This window comes from Bubalus kerabau, chromosome 8 (genome assembly GCF_029407905.1).
Source record: "Bubalus kerabau isolate K-KA32 ecotype Philippines breed swamp buffalo chromosome 8, PCC_UOA_SB_1v2, whole genome shotgun sequence".
NCBI lineage: Eukaryota > Metazoa > Chordata > Mammalia > Artiodactyla > Bovidae > Bubalus > Bubalus kerabau.
In genome coordinates, this window is record NC_073631.1 from 26369707 (window position 1) to 26393501 (window position 23795).

The 23795-nt window shown below is 39.0% G+C and overlaps 1 protein-coding gene across 17 annotated transcripts in view; it reads right to left on the reverse strand.

Annotated features, from left to right (window-relative positions):
• The window catches only part of DGKB (diacylglycerol kinase beta), a 1145939-nt gene that overhangs the window by 1110809 nt on the left and 11335 nt on the right, over positions 1-23795 (reverse strand). For 2 of the 17 annotated variants that reach the window (XR_008717637.1, XR_008717641.1), the window contains one exon: positions 2658-2706. The exons of 11 other annotated variants lie outside the window; for them this stretch is intronic. The gene's annotated coding sequence lies outside the window, so the exon portion shown is untranslated. Of the gene's footprint in view, positions 1-2657; positions 2707-4531; positions 4549-7855; positions 8857-10445; positions 10539-21399; positions 21416-23795 lie in introns of those variants that run through there. 4 more of the 17 variants (XR_008717633.1, XR_008717638.1, XR_008717640.1 and 1 more) reach the window with 4 other exon arrangements.

Below are 23795 nucleotides of genomic sequence, written 5' to 3' on the forward strand. Positions count from 1 at the left end.
AATTTTACCTCATATATTATAGTATATATACATATATAATAATATAAATGTGGCCATGTTTAAAACCTTAGAAATGGTGACAAATGAAATTTAAAAATAGAAAACATGATGGCAAATGATTAAAATATAAGAATATAGTTGGCAAATTGGTTTGTGATGGTTACTAAACTTAAGACAAATTAGGAATAGTGCTACCTAACAATATATAAATAAATATACATATATTTTAAATTGATTTATAATAATGCCTGGCATGAGATGTTCTCACCCTGTCTTACAGAATATAATCACATCAAGTGAGGCATAGTTTTAATGATTATATCAAGAATGAATATTCTGATTCATATAAACAATTTTCTCTAACTTGATAGTTCTAATTTCTACAATGTTAAAACTGACCCCACCATCATTTCACTAACCCTGCTTTTTTCAATTTCTATCTGCCTTCCTTACCTACCTTAATTTCTAAGGTCAGTCAATATAAACACTCCCTTACATATGCCCTGAGTTTCTTTGCACCTCTCTGACATGGTCAAATTTACCTGGATTATTACACCCAATTTATGAACCCCTGAGCAGATGTAATTGAACATGGCTGGAGGGAGGCACATGACCTATTCATGATTCCACCTATAATAGAAGACTATTAACCTCAAATACACTGGCCCTTCATGCTTTCATACAATTATACTATACTTCCAAAGACAAATATCTCCCGATTTCTTAATTCCCAATACTTCCCCACCAGCCTCAATCTAAGATATTAATTATTTTGTATCCTACAGAGAAAATTAGTGGCAGCTGCGCAGTGCTAGAGCAATGCTGGAGCATTGCCTTTCTTTGGGGAATGCTCAAACTACCACACAATTGCACTCATCTCACACGCTTGTAAAGTAATGCTCAAAATTCTCCAAGCCAGGCCTCAACAATACATGAACCGTGAACTTCCAGATGTTCAAGCTGGTTTTAGAAAAGGCAGAGGAACCAGAGATCAAATTGCCAACATCCGCTGGATCATGGAAAAAGCAAGAGAGTTCCAGAAAAACATCTATTTCTGCTTTATTGACTATGCCAAAGCCTTTGACTGTGTGGATCACCACAAAATGTGGAAAATTCTGAAAGAGATGGAATTACCAGACCACCTGACCTGCCTCTTGAGAAATCTGTATGCAGGTCAGGAAGCAACAGTTACAATTGGACATGGAACCAAATAGGAAAAGGAGTACGTCAAGGCTGTATATTGTCACTGTGCTTATTTAACTTGTAAGCAGAGTGCATCATGAGAAACGCTGGGCTGGAAGAAGAACAAACTGGAATCAAGATTGCCAGGAGAAATATCAATAACCTCAGATATGCAGATGACACCACCCTTATGGCAGAAAGTGAAGAGGAATTAAAAAGCCTCTTGATGAAAGTGAAACAGGAGAGTGAAAAACCTGGCTTAAAGCTCAACATTCAGAAAACTAAGATCATGGCATCCGGTCCCATCACTTCATAGCAAATAGATGGGGAAACAGTGTCAGACTTTATTTTTCGGGGCTCCAAAATCACCGCAGATGGTGACTGCAGCCATGAAATTAAAAGACACATATTCCTTGGAAGAAAAGCTATGGTCAACCTAGACAGCATACTAAAAAGCAGAGATATTACTTTGCAAACAAAGGTCCATCTAGTTAAATGGTTTTCCCAGTAGTCATGTACAGATGTGAGAGTTAGCCTATAAAGAAAGCTGAGCACCAAAGAATTGATGCTTTTGAACTGTGCTGTCAGAGAAGACCCTTGAGAGTCCCTTGGACTGCAAGGAGATCCAACCAGTCCATCCTAAAGGAAATTAGTCCTGAATATTCATTGGAAGGACTGATGTTGAAGCTAAAACTCCAATACTTTGGCTACCTGATGCTAAGGGCTTACTCATTTGAAAAGACCTGATGCTGGGAAAGATTGAAGGCAGGAGGAGAAGGGGATGACAGAGGATGAGATGGTTGTATAGAATCACCGACTCAATGGACATGAGTTTGAATAAATTCTGGGAGTTGGTGATGGACAGGGAGGCCTGGCGTGCTGCAGTCCATGGGGTTGCAAAGTGTTGGACACGACTGAGCGACTGAACTGAACAAAGAATATGGAAACAATCAGAAAAATAACTTCCACACATTACCAACACCACATCCCAGCATCTGCTCCCACATTCTCTGCTTTAATATCTTCTTCCATAGATGAATAATAATGGAACAGGTTAAACAAGGCCATTCTGCTTTTAAAAAAAATGGGTATTACTTCAGTACTGTTGAACTGGAAAAATAAGCTAACCAACTTAGATTTTAAAAACCTGTGGCGGATTCATTTTGATATTTGGCAAATCTAATACAGTTATGTAAAGTTTAAAAAATAAAATAAAATTAAAAAAAAAAAAAAAAAAAAAAAAAAAAAAAAAAAAAAAAATAAAAACCTTCAATGAGTTCATTTAAAATCTGTTATGTAAGAAGTAGTAAAATCAAACAATTTATCATAATAAAGTAGATGTATCCTTTGCTAGGGGCTTCCTTGGTGGTACAGTGGTAAAGAATCTGCCTGCCAATGTAGGAGACATGGGTTCAATCCCTGGATTGGAAAGATCCCCTGGAGAAGAAAATGGCAACCCACTCCAGTATTCTTACCTGGGAAATGCCATGGACAGAAGAATCTGGTGGGCTATAGTCCCCGGGGCTGGAAAGAGCCAGACATGACTTAATGGACTGAGCATGCCTACACATTCTTTGATAAGACACTTTTCTTACTTAGCTAACTTTTTGTAGCTTTTCTATTAAATCTGCATCTGATCCGACCTCAAATCTTCTTGTGAAATGTCTCAAATCAGTAACTCATAGTATAGTCTGAACTAAAAAGCTCCGAGTTTCAGTATATTTGTGATGAAGAGCTTCAGTGGAGATAGTATAACTGATTAGAACACTAACTGCACAACCATTGTTTCACACATATAGTTATGGGTGATGAGTGGCAGACAAAGCACGATCAAAACCAACAAACCAAAAGTCCATTAACAGTATTGTCCTCTGCCTGCTGGTGGCTGATCAGCTTGCTCCCTACCTTTTTACCTGAGCCACTTATCTCTGTGGTAGCTATGGAGTCTCCTTGGTCACACTCTTCTTGTGTGACCCAAAAGGCACAGCTCAGATCTTTTTCCATAGCCTTTTGGGTTGTCAGTTTATCATGACAATAGAATTTTTCATCAGTCCATATTATGCTGCTTTTGGCCTAAATAATCTAGGATTTAATCCTAGATAAAAGCTGGAGGAATTTAATTTTGAGTCTAGTCACTTAACTTGAACCAGATAAAGCCTTTTCCTGTTTGTAAAATGTTTAATTCACTGATATATTCATCTGCTCTTAGGAAGGAAGCAAAAGATGGTATTGTACTCCTCTTCATCTCTTTTTCATATAATTTCTTACACAGAACTAAAAAGAGACATTTTTCAACAATGTGCTGTAAGGAAGAATCAGTTCTGAGTCCATTTTGGATCTATTTCTTAGACTTGCTTTTTGTTGCTTTTGTTATTATAATCATACATACTGACCTGCCTCGGGGAACCCTGCCCCTCTACCTGAATATTAAACCAAAGTGCCTTTGTTCAGGATCCTGTCCACCTGTGGATGGCTACAGGAAGGAAGAAATTAACACACTCCTTCCCTAGGCTTGTCATTCTAGGAAACATTTGCAAGATTAATGCGCTTTTTACGTTGTTTCCCCACCTCCTTCCATCTTTGTTCTGTAAAGAAACTGGCATCCAGACCCCTATAAGATGGTTATTTCAAGACATTAATCTGCCATCTTTTCAGGAGTCCTTGTCTCAACATCTCTCAGATTTATTGGCCTGCTGTGCAACAAGCAGAGCAAGCTTGGACTCGGTAACAGTTGGAGTATAGCAGACTCAGGGGTAATAGCAGTTAACCATCTGCCAAGGTGTTAAAATGCTAGAATTGTTTGTAACTGGATTCAGATATTAAATGAATGTCCCTAAGGTCCGTCTAGTCAAGGCTATGGTTTTTCCAATGGTCATGTATGGATGTGAGAGTTGGACTGTGAAGAAAGCTGAGCGCCAAAGAACTGATGCTTTTGAACTGTGGTGTTGGAGAAAACTCTTGAGAGTCCCTTGGACTGCAAGGAGATCCAACCAGTCCATTCTGAAGGAGATCAGCCCTGGGATTTCTTTGGAAGGAATGATGCTAAAGCTGAGACTCCAGTACTTTGGCCACCTCATGCAAAGAGTTGACTCATTGGAAAAGACTCTGATGCTGGGAGGGATTGGGGGCAGGAGGAGAAGGGGATGACAGAGGATGAGATGGCTGGATGGCATCACTGAGTCGATGGACGTGAGTCTGAGTGAGCTCCGGGAGTTGGTGATGGACAGGGAGGCCTGGCGTGCTGCGATTCATGAGGTCACAAAGAGTCAGACACGGCTGAGCAACTGAACTGAACTGAAGAGTGGTGGATCCTACACAGCCTGAAGTCACCATCCCACTTAAACCATACAGGGTACCAGGGAGCTCCTGCCAAAGAGAACTTTAATGTAATGGCTGAGAATGAACAGAGAAGGACACAGAAATCAATCATGAGACTAGGGCTGGATATATTTTATAATAAAGTTATGAAGTACCATAGAAATTTAGAAAGTAGAAAGAAAACTATTTTTGGCATATAATGGCCTCAGGAAACAAATGACCACTGAACTATGAACCACATAGTGGGAATATTTTTATTATGATGAAGACCAATATACTTTCACGTCCAAGCTCAAATTTGCTTTCTAGTTCATAAGAACAGCATTCTACATTGTGTATAACTTTGTTGCTGTTTGTTGTTTAGACGCTGAGTCATGCCCAACTCTTTGGCAACCTCATGGACTATAGCCCACCAGGCTCCTCTGTCCACGGGATTTCCCAAGCAAGAATCTTCCCTAGTAGGGAGGTTGGGGATACAGTGAAAATGCATGAGTTGGTGTTCAGAACACAGGGGCTAGAACTGTGTTTTCCCTCTACCCTGCTTCCATGTCCTATTTACAAAGTGTTCAGTGAGGGAGGGGGGCTCTGAGGGGCTTCAGGTTAGGGTCAAAAACATGCTAGAGGTAGGTTTCTATTATCAGACTATTGTCAAGAGAGCCAGATGTTATTGCAAAGAAGTAATTTATTTTGATAATAAGAACTATACATAAAGGTGGGCCCTTAGATAAAAGGTTAATAGCTCTTTCCCAACCATGTTTTATCTTTTGCCTCAGCCTCAACTCTAGAATACTTTAGCTATTATTAATCTCTTCTTTGCACAATGCTGCTTAAAAAAAAAAAAAGAAAGAAAGAAAGAAACCTCCTATAATAATGTTTATGTTTGCTAGAGGTTTTACGTTTGTCTTTTAGACAGGGGGCATCTATATACATACAAACAACAGATTAGTCAGATCAGCTCAGTTCAGTCCATTCAGTCGTGTCCGACTCTTTGAGACCCCATCGATTGCTGCAGCACGCCTGGCTTCCCAATCACCAACTCCCAGAGCTTACCCAAACGCATGTCCATCAAGTCAGTGATGCTATCCAACCATCTCATCCTCCGCCTTCCCCTTTTCCTCCCACCTTCAGTCTTTGCCAGCATCTGGGTCTTTTCTAAGGAATCAGTCCTTCGCATCAGGTGGCCAGTATTGGAGTTCCAGCTCCAGCATCAGTCCTTCCAATGAATATCAAGGACTGATTTCCTTTAGAATTGACTGATTGGGTCTCCTTGAAGTCCAAGGGACTCTCAAGGAGAGTCTCAAGAGAGTCTCAAGACTCTCAAGAGTCTTCTCCAACACCACAGTTCAAAAGCATCAATTCTTTGGCTCTCAGCTTTCTTTAAAGTCAGACTCTCACACCCATATATGACTACTGGAAAAATCAGAGCTCTGACTAGATGGACATTTGTCGGCAAAGTAATGTCTCTGCTTTTTAATATGCTGTCTAGGTTGGTCATAGCTTTTCTTTCGAGGAGCAAGTGTCTTTTAATTTCATGGCTGCAGTCACCATTATCAGTGATTTTGGAACCCAAGAAAATAAAGTCTGTCACTGTTTCCCCATCTATTTGCCATGAAGGGATGGGACTGGATGCCATGATTTTTGTTCGTTGAATGTTGAGTTTTAAGCCAGCTTTTTTACTCTCCTCTTTCACTTTCATCAAGAGGCTCTCTAGTTCTTCTTCACTTTCTGCCATGAGGGTGGTGTCATCTGCGTGTCTGTAGTTATTGATATTTCTCCCAGCAATCTTGATTCCAGCTGGTGCTTCATCCAGCCTTGCATTTCACATGATGTACTCTGCATATAAGCTAAATAAGCAGGTGACAATATACAACCATGACTTATTCCTTTCCCAATTTGGAACCAGTCTGTTGTTCCATGTCCAGTTCTAACTGTTGCTTCTTGACCTTGCATATAGATTTCTCAGGATGTAAGTCAGGTGGTCTGGTATTCCCATCTTTTGAAGAATTTTCCACAGTTTGTTGTGACCCACACAGTCAAAGGCTAGGCAAGTTAAACAAGTAAACCAATTGGTAGGTCCTTGGGGGAAGGACTGCAAATAAAAATACTTTACAAAAGAGTCACATAAAAAAAAAAAAAAAAAAAAAAAGAGGTGTTCTGTCTCTTAAATATGCAGGAGATTCTGGAAGAAGCATAAAACTAAATAGACATGGGTATGAATTCTGTCAACCTGTGACCCTCAGACATGTTAGTTACTCACTGTGACTCTCAATTTTCTTATCTAAAAGTAGAGATAATATCAACTATTTTTAAAAATTATTGTAAGCATTAAAGATAATATCTATAAGTCATCAAAAACAGTACCTGGTATTGCAAAGATATTCTGTATATATTTTAATTTGCTATGTAAATGCTAGGATGCTAGGATTTCTTGTATTGATAACTAGGCTCAGGCATTCAGTGAAGTTGTATACTCTCTACTAAGAGCAAGCTGGGAACCAGCCACAAATTAAGCCCCCTTCTGGTGAGACACACAGCCTAACAGAAATTACACTGTTGAAAATTAGAGGACTTGGGCTTGGAATTAGAAATTACCACCTACTGATTATATATTTCCATAAAAACATGTAATTTCTTTGAATCTAAGTGTTTTCATATAAAACCAGTAGCATTCTACCTTGAACTGAAAGTGAAAATGTTAGTCACTTTATCGTGTCTGACTCTTTGCAACCCCATGGACCTATGTAGCCTGCCAGGATCCTCTGCCCATGGAATCCTCCAGCATGAATACTGGAGTGGGTTACCATTCTCTTCTCCAGGGGATCTTTTTGACCCAGGGATCAAACCCATGTCTCCCGCATTGCAGGCGAAATCTCTACCATCTGAGCCACCAGGGAAGCCACACTATACTTTAGTAACACTGTAAAAAAAAGAGACGTTTGTAAAACAGAATGTACACTGTATAGTGTATGAACTGTAATAATACCTAAATTTAACCAATCACAGAGCATGTATTTTGGCTAAATGGAAGTATAAAGGGCTTCCCAGGTGACTCAGCAGTATAGAAAGAGAAGCAGAAGATGCAGGTTTGATTTCTGGGTGGGGAAGATCCCCTGGAGGAGGAAATGGCAACCTACTCCAGTATTCCTGTCTGAAAAAATCCCATAGACAGTCGTGCCCGGTGGGCTATATATAGTTCATTATATTAAATTAATGAAAATTTTATAACAGCCCCTTATTGTAATCTGTTGCTGCTTGTAATCATGGGAAATAAAAGGATGTGTACTTTTGCTAGGTACCATGTAAAAATAAAACTCAAGTGACCAGATCTAAAAATGAAAGACCATCATGTAAATATATGATTCAAAGACTTTCCTTTCCCCAGACACCCTATCATAATGTAGCACTCTCATGGTCCCTTGTACTGAAATGACCAACATTTTCTCAACTTTGGAACTTACTATGAGTTAATATGTAAAAAAATTCTCAACAAATCTATTCTCTAGTAAAAGCATAAGGGTCTCCAGAATCTTTTCACATTGAGAAAAAGTTTAATTCCGCTTAATGGGAGATACTGAGAGAATCATGTTGCAAACTGATGAATGGAAACAAAATCCTCTCCTTTCAAAGACTGAGTGATGATAATCCAGTTTTGTTGGTCTAGAGACAATAATCCAAATGCTTCACAAAACCCTAAAGTAAAATTGAAGGCTTTAATCTAGAATTATTCCTAAGAATAGTGTACTTTAATATTCATAACTTGCTTTAATATTTATATTTTAAAGTCAATATTTTAATGAAATCACCCTTCTTTTATTCCCTACAGAATCTTTTAAACCTGATACTCTGTGGCTGTCAATCTACTGTTACTTAATTTTTCATTCTTGGAAATTAAGTTAAAGTGGTTGATCATAATTCATCTAATTTCTCTTCCTTCTTATGGTTTCTTTAGAAATTTAGAGTATTTTCTTCTTCACTCCCTCTTCCCCCGCTGACACTCCTGTGCTCGGCCTTCAGTTTTTGCCATTCATATTCTTATCTAAGTCCTCTTGTTCTAAATCACTGCTTGCAGTTTTGAGACACAACTATAGGGTTGAAAATGAATTTCTTGATTATTTTCTTCTCTCTGTTTTACAGCACAACTCCTGTCTTGCTTGCCCTGAATCGCAACAGGGCTAGCCAGTAATTTGCTTCTGGTTGGTAGGGCTTTTTTCCCTATGCACACCTTTTCAAAGGAGAAGATGGCTGGCAGCTACTCAAGCATGTGTGATAGTAGATATGCCTGGTTCCCTGGGCAGACAGAAGGAAAGCAGCCGTGGACATATCTCCATGTACCTATCAGGGTGGAGGGGGAGTTTTCTAAGGGAAAGGAAAAAAAAAAAGTAGCTTAGATTGATTGAAGCTGAAGAAATTACTCAGTTTTCAAAGAGAATATTCTTTGAATATTCTTTGAGATAACCCCTCCCCCCCTTTTTTTTACAGTTTTTATTTTATAATGTTATAAGTAGCTTGTGTTAAACTATGTGCCTACTATGAACTTTGTGATACTTCTTTTGAACATATGATTTGTCTTACTTTTTAAAATAAAATTTAGTTCTCGAATTAAAAAAAAAAAACTTATTTCTGATGATTTACAGTAATTTTAGACAAAGCTATGGTCCATGGGATCAGTTTGATTAGTTTTCTGTGATTGTGATTTTCATTCTGTCTGCCCAGACAGACAGATAAGGATAAGAGGCTTATGGAAGCTTCCTGATGGGAGAGACAGACTGTGAGGGAAACTGGGTCTTGTTCTGATGGGCGGGGTCATGCTCAATAAATCTTTAATCCAATTTTCTGCCATTGCCTTCTCTAATGGACCGCATTTTGTCCGAATTCTCCACCATGACCCTTCCATTTTGGGTGGACCTACACAGCATAGTTCAAAGTTTCACTGAGTTAGACAAGGCTGTGGTCCATGTGATCAGTTTGATTAGTTTTCTGTGATTGTGGATATCATTCTGTCTGCCCTCTGAGGGATAAGATAAGAGGCTTATAGAAGCTTCCTGATGGGAGAGACTGGCTGGGGGAAACTGGGTCTTGTTTTGATGGGTAGGGCCATGCTCCATAAATCTTTAATCCAATTTTCTATGGATGGGCAGGGCTGTGTTCCCTCCCTGTTGTTTGACCTGAGACCAAACTATGGTAGAGGTAATAAAGAAAATGGCAACCACCTTCAAAAGGTCTATGCACACACTGCCACACTCAGTGCCCCTGACACTGCAGCAGGCCACTGCTAACCCATGCCTCTGACAGAGACTCCTAGACACTCATGGGCAAGTCTGGGTCAGTTTCTTGTGGGATCACTACTCCTTTCTCCTGGATCCTGGTGCATACAAGGTTTTGTTTGTGCCCTCCAAGACTCTGTTTCCCCAGTCCTGTGTAAGTTCTGGCAGTTCTGGAAAAGAGTTCCAGAAAAACATTTACTTCTGTTTTGACTATGCCAAAGCCTTTGACTGTGTGGATCACAACAAACTCTGGAAAATTCTTCAAAAGATGGGAATACCAGACCACCAAACCTGCCTCCTGAGAAATCAGTATGCAGGTCAAGAAGCAACAGTTAGAACTGGACATGGAACAACAGACTGGTTCCAAATTGGGAAAGGAGTAAGTCAAGGCTGTATATTGTTACCCTGCTTATTTAACTTATATGCAGAGTACATCATGTGAAATTCAAGGCTGGATGAAGCACCAGTTGGAATCAAGATCGCTGGGAGAAATATCAATAACTACAGACACGAGATGTCACCACCCTTATGGCAGAAAGTGAAGAAGAACTAGAGAGCCTCTTGATAAAAGTGAAAGAGGAGAGTGAAAAATCTGGCTTAAAACTCAACATTCAACAAACAAAAATCATGGCATCCAGTCCCATCCCTTCATGGCAAATAGATGGGGAAACAGTGACAGACCTTATTTTCTTGGGTTCCAAAATCACTGATAATGGTGACTGCAGCCATGAAATTAAAAGACACTTGTTCCTCGGAAGAAGAGCTATCACCAACCTAGACAGCATATTAAAAAGCAGAGACATTACTTTGCTGACAAATATCCATCTAGTCAGAGCTCTGGTTTTTCCAGTAGTCATGTATGGATGTGAGAGTGGGACTTTAAAGAAAGCTGAAAGAAAGTGAAAGTGAAGTCGCTCAGTCATGTTTGACTCTTTGTTACCCCATGGACTGTAGCCTACCAGGCTCCTCAGTCCATGGAATTTTCCAGGCAAGAGTCCTGGAATGGGCTGCCATTACCTTCTCCCGGGGATCTTCCCAACCCAGGGATCGAACCCAGGTCTCCCACACTGTAGGGAGACACTTTACCGTCTGAGCCACCACAGGATTAAGAATTGATGCTTTTGAACTGTGGTGCTGGAGAAGACTCTTGAAAGTCCCTTGGACTGCAATGAGATCCAAGCAGTCAATTCTAAAGGAAACCAGTTCTGAATATTCACTGGAAAGACTGATGCTTAAGCTGAAACTCCAATACTTTGGCTACCTGGTGTGAAGAACTAACTCATTTGAAAAAACCCTGATTTGGGGAAAGACAGAAGGCAGGAGGAGAAGGGGACAGCAGAGCATGAGATGGTTGGATGGCATCACCACTGGATGGACATGGGTTGGAACAAGCTTGAGGAGTTGGTGATGGACAGGGAAGCCTGTTGTGCTGCAGTCCATGGGGTCACAAATAGTCAGACACAACTGAGCGACTGAACTGAAAGTAATTTTGGAATCAAAAAAGCCCTGTAAAAACGTATCCTTTGGGGACTCTCAAGAGTCTTCTCCAAGATGGCGGAGGAGTAGGACGGGGAGAACACTTTCTCCCCCACAAATTCATCAAAAGAGCATTTAAACATCGAGTAAATTCCACAAAACAACTTCCGAATGCCGGCAGAGGACATCAGGCACCCAGAAAAGCAGCCCAACTCTTCGAAAGGAGGTAGGAAAAAATATAAAAGACAAAAAAAGAGACAAAAGAGGGAGGGACGGAGTTCCGTCCCGGGAAGGGAGTCTTAAAAAGAGAGAAGTTTCCAAACACCAGGAAACCCTCTCACTGCCGAATCTGTGCCGAGCTTTGGAAGCACAGAGGGCAACATAAAAGGGAGGGGAAAAAAAAAAAATAAACAATTAAAAATCGCGGATTGTGAGCCCTACGGGAACTCCCCCAGCGGAGAAGCAGCGCAGACGCCTGCACACGGCATTAGCAAGCGGGGGCTGGGCAGGGAAGTGCGGCGCGGGCTGTGTCCCTTAGAGTAAGAATCGGGCCGAATGTCCTGAGCGCTATCTGAGCGAAATAATTTGGGCTAGCAAACCAGACTGTGGGATATCTACCACGCGAAAAGCCAGCCCTAACCTAAGACACCGCCAGGCCCGCGCACAGAACAAAGGACTGAACAGAGATAGCCGGCTGCAGACCTCCCCCTCCGGTGACAGGCAACCAGAGCCGGAAGGGGGCAATCGCAGCCCCAGAGAGACACTATCTATAAAACTGTAAGCAGGCTTCTTTGCTAACTAAAACTTCTTGGGGGTCTGGACGGTCAACATCTGCCTGAGAAGGTGCGCCGGTTTTACACCCAGATAACCGAGTGGCGGGGAGGCGATAAGTCGCAGCATTGGCGCCCGCCAAGCACCTCATCGCCTGAGCTGCTCGACCTGGGAAGAACACAAAACGCAGGCCCAACCGAGTCTGCGCCTCCGAGGACTACCCGAGTGCCTGAACCTGAGCGGCTTGGACCTGGGAGCTCAGTCCAGGGCCGGCCTCTGATTGTTCCCGGCGGAACAACCTAGAGCCCGAGCAGTGTGGGCAGGGAGGCTACACGCGCCGTGAGCCGGGGCAGACCCAGTGTGGCCGAGGCACTTCGAGCGCACGCCAGTGTTATCTGTTTGCAGCATCCCTCCCTCCCTCCCCACAGCGCGGCTGAACAAGTGAGCCTAAATTAAAAAAAAAAAAAAAAATAGGGTCCTCCACCGTCCCCTTTGTGTCAGGGCAGGAACCAGACACTGAAGAGACCAGCAAACAGAAGAAGCTCTAACAGAGGGAAACGCCTTGGAAGCTACAGGCCATAGATTAAAACCCTGTGGTTACTACGGATTACATAGGAAGGGGCCTATAGATCTTGAGAAATATAAGTCGGACTAAGGAACTGCCAAAAATGAACTGAACCCACAATACTCACAACAAAACCAGAGAAAGACCTAGATATATTTTTACTATTTTTACGATCAATCTTTCTTTCTTTTTTTTTAATTAAAAAAAAATTTTTTTAAGTCCTCTATTGTCCTTTAATTTTCACTTTTATAACTATTACTTTGCAAAAAAAAAAAAAAAAGACCCTATTTTTTTTTTTTTCTTCTTCAGCAAACTTCATATATATATTTTATAATTTTTTGACCGTGGTTTTTTTTTTCTTTTTTCTTTTTCTTCTTTTCTTTAACATTGCATTTTTGAAATTCCAAACTCTACTCTAGATTTTTAATTTTAGCCTTTTGATATATGTTATCAATTTTGTACCTATAGTTTTTTTCATAATTGCTGTGACTTTTTTTTTTCCTCTGTTTCTTTCTCTTCTTCTTTTATATAACATCGTATATCTGCAATTCCAAACTCTACTCAAGATTTTTAATTTATGCTTTTTGGTATTTGATATCAATTTTGTACCTGTATTTTCTTTATAATTTTTGCGGCATTGTTTTTGTTGGTTTGTTTGTTTTCTCTCTTTATTTTTCTTCTTCTTCTTTTTTTTTTTTTTTTTTTTTTTTTAACGTTGTATTTTTGAAATTCCAAACTCTACTCTGGATTTTTAATTTTTGCTGTTTGGTATTAGTTATCAATTTTGTACCTGTAGTTTCTTTATTACTTTCACGACCTTGTTTGTTTTTCTTTGTTCGTTTTTTCTCTCTTTCTTTTCCTTCTCCTTTTCATTAACATCGCATTTTTGAAATTCCAAACTCTACTCTAATTTCTAATTTTTGTTTTTATGTATTTGTTACCAATTTTGTACCTTTAAGAACCCAATCTTCAGGACCCATTTTTCACTAGTGTACGAGATTACTGGCTTGACTGCTCTCTCTCCCTTTGGACTCTCCATTTTCTCCACCAGGTCACCTGTATCTCCTCCCTAACCCCTCTCTACTCTACCCAACTCTGTGAATTTCTGTGTGTTCCAGACGGTGGAGAACACTTAAGGAACTGATTACTGGCTGGATCTGTCTCCCGCCTTTTCATTTCCCCCTTTTATCCTTCTGGCCACCTCTGTCTCCTGCCTCCTTCTTCTCTTCCCTGTATAACTCCGTGAACATCTCTGAGTGGTCCAGTTGTGGAGTGCACATAAGGAAGTGACTACTGGCTAGCCCACTCTCTCCACTATTGATTCCACCTCATCTCATTTGGGTCACCTCTAACTCCCTCCTCCCTCTTCTCTTCTCCATGTAACGCTGTGAACCTCTCTGAGTGACCCTCACAGTAGAGAAACTTTTCATCTTTAACGTAGATGTTTTATCAGTGGTGCTGTATAGAAGGAGAAGTTTTGAAACTACTGTAAAATTAAGACCGATAACTGGAAGTAGGAGGCTTAAGTCCAATCCCTGACTCCAGGGAACTCCTGACTCCAAGGAACATTAATTGACAGGAGCTCATCAAACGCCTCCATACCGACACTGAAACCAAGCACCACACAAGGGCCAACAAGTTCCAGGGAAAGACATAACAAGCAAATTCTCCAGCAACAAAGGAACACAGCCCTGAGCTTCAAGATACAGGCTGCCCAAAGTCACCCCAAAACCATAGACATCTCATAACTCATTACTGGACATTTCATTACACTCCAGAGAGAAGAAATACAGCTCCATCCACCAGAACATCGACAAAAGCTTCCCTAACCAGGAAACCTTGACAAGCCACCTGTACAAACCCACACACAGCGAGGAAACGCCACAATAAAGAGAACTCCACAAACTGCCAGAATACAGAAAGGACACCCCAAACTCAGCAATTTAAACAAGATGAAGAGACAGAGGAATAGCCAGCAGATAAAGGAACAGGATAAATGCCCACCAAACCAAACCAAAGAGGAAGAGATAGGGAATCTACCTGATAAAGAATTCCGAATAATGATAGTGAAATTGATCCAAAATCTTGAAATTAAAATGGAATCACAGATAAATAGCCTGGAGGCAAGGATTGAGAAGATGCAAGAAAGGTTTAACAAGGACTTAGAAGAAATAAAAAAGAGTCAATATATAATGAATAATGCAATAAGTGAAATTAAAAACACTCTGGAGGCAACAAATAGTAGAATAACAGAGGCAGAAGATAGGATTAGTGAATTAGAAGATAGAATGGTAGAAATAAATGAATCAGAGAGGATAAAAGAAAAACGAATTAAAAGAAATGAGGACAATCTCAGAGACCTCCAGGACAATATTAAACGCTACAACATTCGAATCATAGGGGTCCCAGAAGAAGAAGACAAAAAGAAAGACCATGAGAAAATACTTGAGGAGATAATAGTTGAAAACTTCCCTAAAATGGGGAAGGAAATAATCACCCAAGTCCAAGAAACCCAGAGAGTCCCAAATAGGATAAACCCAAGGCGAAACACCCCAAGACACATAGTAATCAAATTAACAAAGATCAAACACAAAGAACAAATATTAAAAGCAGCAAGGGAAAAACAACAAATAACACACAAGGGAATTCCCATAAGGATAACAGCTGATCTTTCAATAGAAACTCTTCAAGCCAGGAGGGAATGGCAAGACATACTTAAAATGATGAAAGAAAATAATCTACAGCCAAGATTATTGTACCCAGCAAGGATCTCATTCAAGTATGAAGGAGAAATCAAAAGCTTTTCAGACAAGCAAAAGCTGAGAGAATTCTGCACCACCAAACCAGCTCTCCAACAAATACTAAAGGATATTCTCTAGACAGGAAACACAAAAATTGTGTATAAATTCGAACCCAAAACAATAAAGTAAATGGCAATGGGGTCATACTTATCAGTAATTACCTTAAACGTAAATGGGTTGAATGCCCCAACCAAAAGACAAAGACTGGCTGAATGGATACAAAAACAAGACCCCTGCATATGTTGTCTACAAGAGACCCACCTCAAAACAGGGGACACATACAGACTGAAAGTGAAGGGCTGGAAAAAGATTTTCCATGCGAATAGGGACCAAAAGAAAGCAGGAGTAGCAATACTCATATCAGATAAAATAGACTTTAAAACAAAGACTGTGAAAAGAGACAAAGATGGTCACTACATAATGATCAAAGGATCAATCCAAGAAGAAGATATAACAATTATAAATATATATGCACCCAACACGGGAGCACCGCAGTATGTAAGACAAATGCTAACAAGTATGAAAGAAGAAATTAACAATAACACAATAATAGTGGGAGACTTTAATACCCCACTCACACCTATGGATAGATCAACTAAACAGAAAATTAACAAGGAAACACAAACTTTAAACGATACAATAGACCAGTTAGACCTAATTGATATCTATAGGACATTTCATCCCAAAACAATGAATTTCACCTTCTTCTCAAGTGCACATGGAACCTTCTCCAGGATAGATCACATCCTGGGCCATAAAGCTAGCCTTGGTAAATTCAAAAAAATAGAAATCATTCCAAGCATCTTTTCTGACCACAATGCAGTAAGATTAGATCTCAATTACAGGAGAAAAACTATTAAAAAATCCAACATATGGAGGCTGAACAACACGCTGCTGAATAACCAACAAATCACAGAAGAAATCAAAAAAGAAATCAAAATTTGCATAGAAACGAATGAAAATGAAAACACAACAACCCAAAACCTGTGGGACACGGTAAAAGCAGTCCTAAGGGGAAAGTTCATAGCAATACAGGCACACCTCAAGAAACAAGAAAAAAGTCAAATAAACAACCTAACTCTACACCTAAAGCAACTAGAAAAGGAAGAAATGAAGAACCCCAGGGTTAGTAGAAGGAAAGAAATCTTAAAAATTAGAGCAGAAATAAATGCAAAAGAAACAAAAGAGACCATAGCAAAAATCAACAAAACCAAAAGCTGGTTCTTTGAAAGGATAAATAAAATTGACAAACCATTAGCCAGACTCATCAAGAAACAAAGGGAGAAAAATCAAATCAATAAAATTAGAAATGAAAATGGAGAGATCACAACAGACAACACAGAAATACAAAGGATCATAAGAGACTACTATCAACAATTATATGCCAATAAAATGGACAACGTGGAAGAAATGGACAAATTCTTAGAAAAGTACAACTTTCCAAAACTCGATCAGGAAGAAATAGAAAATCTTAACAGACCCATCACAAGCACGGAAATTGAAACTGTAATCAAAAATCTTCCAGCAAACAAAAGCCCAGGTCCAGACGGCTTCACAGCTGAATTCTACCAAAAATTTAGAGAAGAGCTAACACCTATCCTGCTCAAACTCTTCCAGAAAATTGCAGAGGATGGTAAACTTCCCAACTCATTCTATGAGGCCACCATCACCCTAATACCAAAACCTGACAAAGATCCCACAAAAAAAGAAAACTACAGGCCAATATCACTGATGAACATAGATGCAAAAATCCTTAACAAAATTCTAGCAATCAGAATCCAACAACACATTAAAAAGATCATACACCATGACCAAGTGGGCTTTATCCCAGGGATGCAAGGATTCTTCAATATCCGCAAATCAATCAATGTAATACACCACATTAACAAATTGAAAAATAAAAACCATATGATTATCTCAATAGATGCAGAGAAAGCCTTTGACAAAATTCAACATCCATTTATGATCAAAACTCTCCAGAAAGCAGGAATAGAAGGAACCTACCTCAACATAATCAAAGCTATATATGACAAACCCACAGCAAACATTATCCTCAATGGTGAAAAATTGAAAGCATTTCCTCTAAAGTCAGGAACAAGACAAGGGTGCCCACTTTCACCATTACTATTCAACATAGTTTTGGAAGTTTTGGCCACAGCAATCAGAGCAGAAAAAGAAATAAAAGGAATCCAAATTGGAAAAGAAGAAGTAAAGCTCTCACTGTTTGCAGATGACATGATCCTCTACATAGAAAACCCTAAAGACTCCACCAGAAAATTACTAGAACTAATCAATGACTATAGTAAAGTTGCAGGATATAAAATCAACACACAGAAATCCCTTGCATTCCTATACACTAATAATGAGAAAACAGAAAGAGAAATTAAGGAAACAATTCCATTCACCATTGCAACGGAAAGAATAAAATACTTAGGAATATATCTACCTAAAGAATCTAAAGACCTATATATAGAAAACTATAAAACACTGGTGAAAGAAATCAAAGAGGACACTAATAGATGGAGAAATATACCATGTTCATGGATTGGAAGAATCAATGTAGTGAAAATGAGTATACTACCCAAAGCAATCTATAGATTCAATGCAATCCCTATCAAGCTACCAACAGCATTCTTCACAGAGCTAGAACAAATAATTTCACAATTTGTATGGAAATACAAAAAACCTCGAATAGCCAAAGCGATCTTGAGAAAGAAGAATGGAACTGGAGGAATCAACCTACCTGACTTCAGGCTCTACTACAAAGCCACAGTTATCAAGACAGTATGGTACTGGCACAAAGACAGAAATATAGATCAATGGAACAAAATAGAAAGCCCAGAGATAAATCCACGCACATATGGACACCTTATCTTCGACAAAGGAGGCAAGAATATACAATGGATTAAAGACAATCTCTTTAACAAGTGGTGCTGGGAACTCTGGTCAACCACGTGTAAAAGAATGAAACTAGAACACTTTCTAACACCATACACAAAAATAAACTCAAAATGGATTAAAGATCTAAACGTAAGACCAGAAACTATAAAACTCCTAGAGGAGAACATAGGCAAAACACTCTCTGACATACATCACAGCAGGATCCTCTATGACCCACCTCCCAGAATATTGGAAATAAAAGCAAAAATAAACAAATGGGACCTAATTAACCTTAAAAGCTTCTGCACATCAAAGGAAACTATTAGCAAGGTGAAAAGACAGCCTTCAGAATGGGAGAAGATAATAGCAAATGAAGCAACTGACAAACAACTAATCTCGAGAATATACAAGCAACTCCTACAGCTCAACTCCAGAAAAATAAATGACCCAATCAAAAAATGGGCCAAAGAACTAAATAGACATTTCTCCAAAGAAGACATAAAGATGGCTAACAAACACATGAAAAGATGCTCAACATCACTCATTATCAGAGAAATGCAAATCAAAACCACTATGAGGTACCATTTCACGCCAGTCAGAATGGCTGCAATCCAAAAGTCTACAAGTAATAAATGCTGGAGAGGGTGTGGAGAAAAGGGAACCCTCTTACACTGTTGGTGGGAATGCAAACTAGTGCAGCCACTATGGAGAACAGTGTGGAGATTCCTTAAAAAGCTGGAAATAGACATGCCTTATGATCCAGCAATCCCACTGCTGGGCATACACACTGAGAAAACCAGAAGGGAAAGAGACACGAGTACCCCAATGTTCATCGCAGCACTGTTTATAATAGCCAGGACATGGAAGCAACCTAGATGTCCATCAGCAGATGAATGGATAAGAAAGCTGTGGTACATATACACAATGGAGTATTATTCAGCCATTAAAAAGAATACATTTGAATCAGTTCTAATGAGGTGGATGAAACTGGAGCCTATTATACAGAGTGAAGTAAGCCAGAAAGAAAAACACCAATACAGTATACTAACACATATATATGGAATTTAGAAAGATGGTAACAATAACCCTGTGTACGAGACAGCAAAAGAGACACTGATGTATAGAACAGTCTTATGGACTCTGTGGGAGAGGGAGAGGGTGGGAAGATTTGGGAGAATGGCATTGAAACATGTAAATATCATGTATGAAATGAGTTGCCAGTCCAGGTTCGATGCACGATACTGGATGCTTGGGGCTGGTGCACTGGGACGACCCAGAGGGATGGAATGGGGAGGGAGGAGGGAGGAGGGTTCAGGATGGGGAACACATGTATACCTGTGGCGGATTCATTTTGATATTTGGCAAATCTAATACAGTTATGTAAAGTTTAAAAATAAAATAAAATTAAAAAAAAAAAAAAAAAAAAAAAAAACGTATCCTTTGAAGAGACCAGTCCTCATAGGAATGTGAAGAGTGTAAGTAGCTCACCACCTGGGGCCAGCATGAGGAGTTTTTCCCTCAGGGGTATAGAATTACATATCCATCCAATTGCATTATGGGTGGTTTTGCCTTTTTTTGTAACCATCTGGTAGAGGCTACTTCACAGACAGGATATTGAGTAAGAGTTCTGTTCTGGTATGATAATAACCACAGGGGGGACCTGCAAATATTCATTTAGTGATAGTGTCTGCACTTAACTCAATATGGCCTTGTTGTCACTTGTCAAGGAAATCAAAGGCACATAGTGTGTATTGAATACCAGATAATATCTAAGTGTATCAGTCATGCTTCAGTAATCCCAATGGTTTAATTTAAAGAGAGAAATGGAAAACTTGTATTGTATAAAAGTTAAGGGTCTAGGACATATGTTCTAGAAATAGGAAATTATAAAATGCTACATATAATCCCCCCCTTTTTGCAATTTTCTATGTTATTTCATTGGTGTATGAATTAAACTAGAAGTACGCTTTTGTTTTAACCAGCATAAAATATATTTACTTTGATATCTAACTATTTGGGTTTGTTTAGGGCAACAGTTCCCAAAATAATTATAATTATACTGTAGGAATTTTTTTTCTTTTTCTTTCCTCATGTTTAACATGAGATCTTACTCTTTTTCTTCCTGCATGTGGTCCAATATTTTCCTACTTTTATATACAATCTTTTATCCTTTTGTTTTTTTCTCTTACAATTGAAAATAATATTCTAGAACAATGGAACATTTTCATGAATGTTGGTATCATATTTTTAACATCGTTCCTCTACTCCTTCTCACCCTGCAAAAAATGATTGAGCCTGAAAGTCATTTTAAAAAATCCTCAAATATGAAAAAAAAAAAATCTCTAGTTGCTGTGACTTGTGATCAAAGAAACTATAGTACAAGGATTGAACAAGGAAAGGAATACTTTACCTGTGGCGGATTCATTTTGATATTTGGCAAAACTAATACAATTATGTAAAGTTTAAAAATAAAATAAAATAAAAAAAAAAAGGAAAGGAATACTTGAAAACAAAGGAACAGGTTAGGATGCTAATATTTCAGTCATGCAATCCATGTAATTGTTGGCTGTTGGTTTTATATTGAAGGACATTCTGTGTATGCTTGAAGTATTGATTAAAAGATCAGAGAAATGAAAAAAAATAGTGTTAAAAATGACTTATCACTTAAATTTCAATGATATAACATCTGGCATATGTGTGTGCTATGAATATATATAATACATAGATTTATCAGGAGTGAGTAATGAGTGACAATGCTTTCCAGTCACATCTTGAGCATCACATCTGTCACGTTGTTAAAAATAATTGACTTCCTTGAACACAGAGCATTGGTTTATGAAAAATAATTCTAAAACATCAAAATAATTTAATGAGCTTAAAAACTCAAAATTCTCAATGACAATAGTCTCATCATTCTGTTTCAAATCTTTCTGCCTATAATTTTTTAACCACTTTGTTAAAGAGGAGGTAAGTGAAGAAAGAGACCAGGAGGAGAAGGTTCTTTCCATAGCTTCCTAAGAGTCTTGGTGTAAACACTGGTTCCATCAACCAATGGAAAACTGGTTATCCATAGAACAATTTCTATCACTGGTGAACCAAACAGTGCTCCAGGAAGGGCAGAATGTTGCTTAATTGCTTGCATAATGAAGTTAAGAGTTCTGCAATTTTTTGGATAAAAGGATATATGGTATTAGTCAACCCCTGGGCTCTAGAACTAGGTTAAGCTATATAAATTTATCACTGAGAATTTTTTATTACTTTCCCCAATTGGTTGATACTTTTCCTACATTGAAAATTATTTTCTCTTTGAATATGAAGGGCTTCTTCCACAGCCTTCAAATATGTAGAATTTCTTAACACTTTCTGTCCATTTGTCAATGACTTGTATCTCTGGAAATTTTTAGAATAAACTTTTCATCCACACTCTTCAGGAATTCCAAAATGCATGAAAAGTGAAAGTGTTAGTCGCCCAGTCATGTCTGACTCTTTGGGACCCCATGTACTGTAGCTTTACAGTCTCCACAGACCATGGGATTCTCCAGGCAAGAATACTGGAGTGGGTTGCCATTCCCTTCTCCAGTGGATATTCCTGACCCAGGGATTGCGCCCTGATCTCCTACAGTGTAGGGAGATTCTTTACTGTCTGAGCCATCAGGGAATATACTGGAGCAATTATTTTTGATTCATTTTACTTGGAAAGCAGTTAGTACTTTTAATATGACAACCTATGTTTTTCAATTATGATTTTTTCCCCCCTGCCCATATTCTGTCTTTTATTAGTTAAATTGCTAAGTGTTTAGTGTATTCTAATTTTGAAGAGGAAATAATTCCCCAGGGATTTGGAGAATGTTTTGTAGGACACAGGACTGGGTATATGTCCTGAAACAGATGGTAAAAGGCGTGAGGTCTTACTAGGGATATAATCCTGTAGACATGTAGTGGGGACACAAGGTAAAATCGAATGCAGGTCAGCATACAAATCAAAGATTGAGGACAGTGGACCGATTTGTTTTTCATGAAACAGTTTTACAGCAGGAGATTGATAGGAATGATAGTCCAAAAGAACTATTATGCTCACATTGAGGAGGTCATTCAGCTCAAGCTCCAGAAAATATTTTACCACTGGCAAGGGGAGGTCAGTGAATATTTTCGCTGGAGAGTAACATGACTTGAAGTATTTTTAAAAGAGTGATCTGATTGTGTTGAGGGGGAAAGATAGCAGAGAGATGAGGTAAGAGGCAGTAAAATGATACAGAAGACTTTTGCTGGAAAACTGTTGCTCTGCTTCACTGTTTTCTGAGAAGGACAGTCTCCTCATTTCTGAGTCCCCAAAACTCTTCTGCCCTTTGTTCAATGTGTAGCCTGGCCCTGTCAGGCTCTTACCCTCTGTATTCACCAAGTGTAATTTGACTTCCATTCCAAATCTGTTAGTGGCTCAGTCGTGCCCAACTCTTTGTGACCCCATGGGCTGCAGCCCACCAGGCTCCTCTGTCCATGAGATTTTCCAGGCAAGGATACTGGAGTGGTTGCCATTTCCTTCTTCAATTCTAGCTCAATTCTAAATTTGCCCACTTATTCCTCAGAGCCCCATCTCCTTCCTTCTCCCACTCCTTCCCCTTTGATCACATTTCTTTTTAAAAATACATCTATTATTGCTACTTTATCTTGAATTGTTGTTGTTGTTTAGTTGCTCAGTCATGTCTGACTCTTTTTGACCCCCATAGACTGTATGTAGCCCGCCAGGCTCCTCTGTCCGTGGGATTCCTCAGGCAAGAATACTGGAGTGGACTACCATTTCCTTCTCCAGGGAGTCTTCCTAACCCAGGGATTGAACCGTATCTCCTGCAATGGCAAGTGGATTCTTTACCATTGAGCCTGTTACTTAATTCTGAACCTGTTTATCTAGACTGTCTTGAAGACAGGAAACTGTTTTAGTCACTTACAAACTCAGAAAAATTGCTTGTGAAATTTGAGTTAAATAGTAACGGCAAGGTACACGTTGTATGTCTGATGATTTTCCTTACTCCTGGCTGATTTAAGCAAAGAGTAACAGACACAGCATGTAATTAGATTCCACTGTACCACCTGCACGAGATAAATCATAATCATGACATCCTAAATACTGAAAATACTTTGAGGCAATGAGCTGCTGAATCAGTATTCATCAAGTTTAGGCATACAAAACAAAATTCCAATTATCTATGTGAGAAGTATATTCAATACAAAACTGCAGAGGCATAAATTAACATGAAAGCATTTAAAACAACATGGTTGTCTGGATGATACATTACAGCACATACAACCAAGCTTAGTTAAGCAGGGAGGAGCTGAACAGCCTGTTACCCAAATATTGACTTTTCAATACTTATCTATTCAGAAATAATGTACAGCTCGAGATAGTAAATTCTCAATTAACCTTAATGAAGCCCATCAACAGAAAATGAAACCTCTTCTAGTAAAGATAAAATATCCATGAAGGCAGAATTAATAAATGAAATGCACTACACATGCTGATTTCATAAATAAAACTCTTAAAAA